We start from the raw sequence: 7,834 nt of genomic DNA, 5'->3' as shown, positions 1-7,834 counted from the left end.
CAGTATATCTAGAATAGTCATCTACCAAGACAAATGCATATTGTTTTCCACCCAAGCTAGTAGTCCTAGTTGGCCTAAAAAGATCTATATGGATCAATTGTAATACTCTACTAGTTGATACGTCATTAATGGATTTAAAAGAAACTCGCTTTTGTTTTCCTTTAGCACAAGCATCACAGATTTTATCATTATCAAATTTAAGTTTAGGCAACCCTCGAACTAAATCACCTTGAATTAGCCGTTGCAAAACACTCATACTAGCATGTCCTAGTCTCCTATGCCATAACCAACTATCATGTTCATCCTTAGCAACTAGGCACAAATTAGTCATATCAATAGAATCTAAATGCACCATGTATATGTTTCCTATTCCATGACCAACAAGCATAATCCGATTAGATGCAATGTCAATGACTTTACAACCATTAATTTCAAATAAGACATTGAATCCTTTATAGCATAATTGACTAATACTCAATAGATTATGCTTTAATCCATTCACATATAAAACATTTTTAATTTGTATGGAAGATGTATTACCTATTGTACCAATACCTTCAATGTGACCTTTTGAATTGTCTCCAAAAGTCACTTCTCCTCCATTTTTGGCGTTAAGCTCAATGAACCGGCTTTTATCTCCGGTCATGTGTCTTGAGCATCCACTATCAAGGTATCATGAGTTTGAATTTGTTTCCCGTGCCTTGTAGTAATGCTCCTTTTCCTACAAATATAGATTAATTTCTAATTTTGGGTACCCAAATTATTTTGGGTCCATATTCATTAGTTTCAAAAATTCTAGTCCCCTTAGGTATCCATTTGTGTAGGATATCCTTATCTTTAGTAGTAATGAGCTCTTTAGGAACCCATATACTTCTAATGATTTTTCCATTAGAGGTTCTTTGGGGACCTCTATGATTGTAGTTTTTAAAACTTTTTCTAACAAAGTTGGATTTTGAATTTTCGCATTTCTCAAAACATTTTGTTCCAACTTTATCAAAAGAAGCTTTAAGATCATCAATTTTCTTTTGATGATCATCATTGACCTTTGAAAGTAAATTTTGCAAATCTAAAATTTTCTTTTCAAACTCTTCTAGTTTGATTTGCAAATCTTTAATTTTACTTTCAAGATCGTTGTTGGTTTTGGATATGAGTTTATTTTCATTTTTCAATTTTGAAACATCATTTTTATATTTTAAAAATAATTTCTCATAATTCGTAGCCAACCCATTATATTCCTCTAATAACTCATCATAGGATAATTCATCAAAATCAGATGAGTTAGAGGTTACCTTAGAATCTTCCCCGAATGCCATCAAGCACAGGTTTGCTACTTCTTGTTCCTCTTCATCGGAACCTTCTTCATCGCTCCATGTAGCCACATAAACCTTGTGCTTATTCTTTGATTGACCCTTTCTCTTCAGTTGTGGGCAATCATATTTGACATGCCCCGGCTTTTTGCATTCATAGCAAATGATCGGGTCCTTCTCTTTTGGTTCATTTTTGAGGCCTTCATTTCGTTTGAACTTTCTTCCTCGGTAAGGTCTCATCATTTTTCTGAACCGTTTGGCAAACAATGCCATTTCCTCGTCATCGTCATCTTCATCCGAATCACTCTCATCTTTTGTGGATTTGAGAGCAACTCCAATGTTTTTCTTCTTCTCCTTCTCCTTTGGTGTTTCTTCAATCTTATAAAGGTCCACCTCATCTTCAAGCATCATTTCATGAGTGAGGAGTGAACCGATTAGCTCTTCAAGAGTTAAGGATGTTAGATCCTTAGACTCGATGATTGCCGTCTTCTTTGATTGCCACGATTTTGGGAGGGAGTTAACTAACTTCCTCACAAGCTTTTGATTTGAAATGATCTCTCCATATGATTTGAGACCATTGACAATCGTTGAGAATCTATCTGTCATAGCTTTGATATCTTCACTTGGTTTCATCCTGAAATTTTCATAGCTATGCGTTAGAATACTAATTTTAGATTTCTTTACCTCATCGGTACCTTCATGAGTGACTTTAAGTTTATCCCATATTTCTTTGGCGGTTATACAAGATGAAACTCTTCCGTATTCATCTAGTCCAAGAGAACAAAATATGATATGGATGACTTTGGAGTTGAGCTGGAACATTCTCGTCTATCCTTCACTCCACAATCTTGGATGAGTAAGAGGCTTGATGTATCCTTCTTCTATTGCATTCCATGCTCCCATGTCACTTTCTTGAATGAAGTACATCATTCTATTATTCCAATAGGCATAGTTAGCCCCATTGAAGAAAGGATGTTTGTTGACCGGCATCGAATCGAGACCGGAGTCGAAGTTTGATGTAGTGGCCATTGATGACTTTAATAATCGATGTAACTCTTCCTGAATTGACTCAAGAGGTGATTAAACCTTCAAATGAGTTAGGCTCTGATGCCAATTATTGAGTTAATCGATCGACAGAATCGGCCAAGAGGGGGTGAATTGGCAATTAAAATTTTGGTGGAAGCTTTTGCAGAGAATTGAAAAGATTTGCACAGCGATTTAGAGTGGTTTGACTTTCTCAACCAAAGTCTATGTCCACTATCTTAGCTATCCACACTAAGGATTTTCCACAAATTCACTAATTTGTCTTTCTTTTGAGGACAAAGAGTAACCTTACAAACCCTCAAGAATTATACCCCAAATTCTTGAGAAAACTCTCTCCCAAAGAGAACAATACAAATTCGCAAACTTACAAGGAAAACCTCACAAGGAAGATTGATTGCACAATTCTAGAACAAAGAAAAGAACACTCAAGAATGAATATAATTGAGCACAATAAGTGTTCTTGAAAGCAAAATGAATATTGAATAAAAAATAGGCTTGAAATGCTCAAACTTGAGGTTTGATGCTTTCTCTTTGATTCTCTCTTGATTCTAGTTGCTTGATGTTTCTTGTTCTTGATCAATGGCTTCTAGGCTTGTTTAAATACTCCTTGAACCAATTCTGAATGTTGGTGATAATTAGTGGAGTCAATAGAGTCGTTTAAGTGTGAAAACAATTAATTAATACAGTTGGGAGCGTCTGTGCATCGATGCATACCCATGGTGCATCGGTGCATCAGTGTAAAATTCAAATATTTTGACCACTGGAACCTTAGTGCATCGGTGCACTAAGACTGCATTGATGCATCAAGTGCATTCGATGTTTCAAAATAGCCCGAGTGCATCGTTGTTCTAAGAGTGCATCGATGCATCAAGTGCATTCGATGTTCTTATAAAATCCTCTGTGCATCGGTGCATGGTGTGCATCGATGCATAGAATGCATTCGATATGCAATTTAATTCATGGTGCATCGATGCATGGATTGGTGCATCGGTGAATCAATCTGAAAATTGATTTTAGGCTTGGTTTTTGTTCAAAATACTTTGTGAAAATTGTTTCAAAAATAGTTTAAGTATAAATCACAATTTTACACATTTAGTAAGAATTTAAAATTGTTTTTGAAAGACTTGGAGTAATAGTTTGACATTCAATTAATTTGAATTGAATATATTTAGAAAATCATTTGTAAAATCTTAAAATTCTTTTAAACTTAATTTGTTATATCGAAATATCAAAATGTTTTCAACAATTGACCTTTCCTGGAAGATAATCAATGATCACTTCATGCACCTTTAAAGGTTATGTCCATGTTTTCTGTCACATGTTCACTCTCTTCAATTCCACAAGTATTATAGACTTTTGTATCTAGCACAACTATAGTACCGCTCACCATACAGATAATGACGTCAAATCTTTTAAGGCAACTTGACTATTGTCAACTCTAAATCATAAGTAGATAATTTCTCATGTGAGTCTTTAACTTCATCGAGGCATATGCCACAACATTATCTTTATGCATAAACACACTTCCTAAACCATTGATACATGCATTAGTAAAAACCATATAACCCTTACTCAACTCAAACTGTATAAACACTAGTATCTATATTACAATCCTCTTTAGCATTTCAAAACTCTCTTGACCCTTCTTCCTTCTACAAAAGACATATCTTTCTTTAAAAACTTGGTTAGCAACAAAGCTAACCTCAAAAAAAAATTTCGCTAACCTTCGATAGTAACCAGTAAGTCCTCAAGAAATATGAACTTCAGCATTAATTTTTCTTAGGATCTTTTCTTATACCGTAGGCTAAAACAAACTGGCCAAAGAAAGCCATCACTACTAACCAAAATTTCACATTGGCATAATTTGGAATACAAGTTCTTCTCTAGAAGTGTCTTATTTAACTGACAAAATCTATGCATAACATCATAGGTTTATCTTTCTTTTTCGCTAATAATACAAATACTTTCTAAAGTGAAATACTCGGACTGATAAAATTTTGATCAATCAACTTGTATAATTGAGCCTCTAATTCTCTTGACTTACTTAAATCATTTGATATGAAATCAGAGAAACGTTTTAAATACCTTAATAACCATCAACTTTGAATTCCACCTCTCGATATGGAGGTAACCCCTGAATTTATCTAGAAATACGTCTATAAATTCCCAATTTTGTGAAATTATCGAGCAATTCTACTTTAATTAATTGAATATCTATCATATTATCCTGAAAAGCTATATATATATTTATGACATAATTTTCTTCATAATCATTATCGATATCACCTTGAGAGATGATTTTACTTTCTCAACAAAAACAATAATTTCCATACCCTCTGCATTTTTCTGAATTAATCATCTTTGGAGACAAACAACCTATACCCAATATAATCTTAACTCATCAAATGATAATTCCATCAGGTTCACGGGAAACATAGCCCCTGGAATCTTTATCAGTTGTTTACTACCTGTCTAACTCACCTTTGCATTATGACCCACTAAGGTTTACCACTATCATCTCACTCAAGATTAAGTTAAATAAAATACTTTTATTTTTAAAATCTTTCATTTCCTTATTGAGAAAATCCATGTAACTTTTCCAGATCCATTTAAAATATTCTTGAGCAATTGAAACATTTTATCTCTTAACTATGAAAGTCTAGTTATCCACATCATTTAATAAGAAAACTTGACAAGTTTGTAGCAATAACTTCATAGCAGTTAATGTTGAAATTACACTATTTACTCTTTTTCCTATCATTACGAACTAAATAATTTTCCAAGTTCTCGAGAATTAATCTCAATTTTAAATAATAATTTATTGAAGTATGAAATGGGTAGAAAATCTATTTTCACCAACTACTTTATGAAAGTAACTATATTAGGTCCATAAAACTTAACATTTATTCTTAAACAAGTCATAATCAATTGATTTACTAATAATTCATCTTTCTATAAGTTTTTTAGCGGTCAATGTATTTACCGCTTACTCATTTCCTCAAATGTACAAACATCGTTAAATGCTGGGGCATTCCTTCCACAGAATGGAGGAAAATCCTTAGCAACTTCTACCCTTCTACGACATGATACTGAAATCATGTTGTATTCTCTTGGGTCGATTTTGATCTAGACCTTCTTTTCAATATCATCTACTTTCTTACACATGTCCTTAGTTTCCGATATCTATTAGGACATACATAAGAATAACACTCAAGTTAATAAGGAGTGACATCAATCACACTCTAATTGACACCCTATCAGTAACTCGGTTTCAACTGAGAATCGGCTAAACCTATAGCTCTGATACCAATAAATGTAACACCCATCTCTCGTATAAGTTTCTGTACACGAGATATAAATGTCACATCACTTTTAAAGTATTTTCATCTTTTAAAAACCCGTAGAATTTTGTTTCTAGATTTTTACTTTTTAAAACATAACATTTTTAAATATATAACAAAACATTAATTTTAACTCTGTTATGAGGTTCTACTTAAATACAATTCAGAGCATTTTTAGTATTTTAATTACATGCCAACTAAATTTTCCAAAAAAACTGGATTGTCCTACTATTACTGATGAGAGTCAACCTTAGATTCGTGGTAGCTGCTCCTGCTCCCAGTACCCAACTAGTATTTGCTATTACTACGCGTTAAATCAACACATGTGAAGTATATACTTAGTGAGACATAATATTGTAAAGAATCTATAATTTATACAGAAGTATCTTATGACTATATAAGACGTACTAAATTGCGTACTCCATCAGGATCAGATAAATCCTTCTCAGTTAAACAAAAACTTTCTTTCATATTATCATCGAAATTGTTCTTAGTAGTCTCATCATACCTATCCTTCTAGATATTTTTCCTAATTATTCTTTATTTGCCCTATGTACGTTAAATGAGAGTAGTGTACATGTATTATACCAAAGTTCCAAATGGTCCTTTATCTTTTATAGTTATCATGAGTGACACCTTATATATCGTTAATATACCGCTATGTATTTTCAATTATGGCATCCTTTCATGCCAATTATGCATTGTTATACATTTTAATTTATGACATCCTTTTATTCCAATTATGCATTGTTCTTCACCTATCTTGTATTAGTGGAACCTTTCTTCCAAAATGCACCGTTAGGCATTAGTCTTTTATTTTAAAGGTATTTAACCTTTCTTCTAACTTGCATTATTGGCACCTTTCTGCCAAATACACGGTTAGACATTTAGTCTTTTATTTCAGAATAATTTCTACTATAATAATTATTCATAATATCAATTAACTCTTTCAATTTATTATAAACTCTATAGTTTGCACACGTAGTGCCAATATGGTAATTCACAACCTATTATAATTTACGTGGGTTGCACATCCACTATTAATACAAAAATCCATAAACTTATTATGAATTTCTTAGTTTTGCACACAAAGTGCCAATACGGAAATTCATAAACTTATTATGAATTTCTTAGTTTTGCAAACAAAGTTCCCATACATAAATTCATTCACTTAGTATGAATTTCTTAAGTTTACACATAAAGTTCTCATACGAAAATTCATCCACTTTGTATGAATTTCTTAAGTTTACACATAAAGTGCCCATACGGAATTCATCCACTTAGTATGGATTTCTTAAGTTTACACATAAAGTGCCCATACGAAAATTCATCCACTTAGTATGAATTTCTTAATTTTACACATAAAGTGCCCATACGGAAATTAATCCACTTAGTATGAATTTCTTAAGTTTACATATAAAGTTCCCATACAGAAATTCATCCACTTAGTATGAATTTCTTATGTTTACACATAAAGTACGCATACGGAAATTCATAAACAAATTATGAATTTCTTAACTTTTTACACACTCAGTGCCATTTGGTAATCACCATACATATATCAATCAATCATACATCTATGACTACAGTAACATATACTTACATAATTAAATGCACTCACTTAGATTACCTCGCTATTGTATCCAAAACACAAAGCTGATTACTCGGGTACTTGGCCTTTGCCTTTCGTTTTGCTTGACTCGAGAACTTAATTTCGATCTACTCAAACATCTATTAAATACACATATAATATCAATTGTTAGTATATTTGTTAACAATTATACTTAAACATTACTCAAGAGTATACATTATTAAGTTTTCTATAACAATATAAGCCTATCTTAGAATTTTCTTGCTTAATGGTATCGATACCCCTACCATGGTATCGATAATACTATACTATGGTACCGATACTCTATTATGGTACCGATACCATTTCTGCATTCTATTAAAATTGTATCGATGCTATCCTCATTGTATCAATACTCCCCTCTTGGTATCGACACCACTTGAATCGGTATCGATACTACTCATCAGATTCTACTAATTTTAAGCCTATAGTATCGGTATTGTTCTATCAATACCGATACCCTTACCAAGATTTTACATTTTTTAGCCCGAATCTTACCATTGGAAAAACAA

This window comes from Hibiscus syriacus, unplaced genomic scaffold (genome assembly GCF_006381635.1).
Source record: "Hibiscus syriacus cultivar Baekdansim isolate YM2019G1 unplaced genomic scaffold, ASM638163v2 tig00000340_pilon, whole genome shotgun sequence".
NCBI classification, from domain to species: Eukaryota; Viridiplantae; Streptophyta; class Magnoliopsida; order Malvales; family Malvaceae; genus Hibiscus; species Hibiscus syriacus.
Note: the sequence above shows the minus strand (reverse complement) of the source record.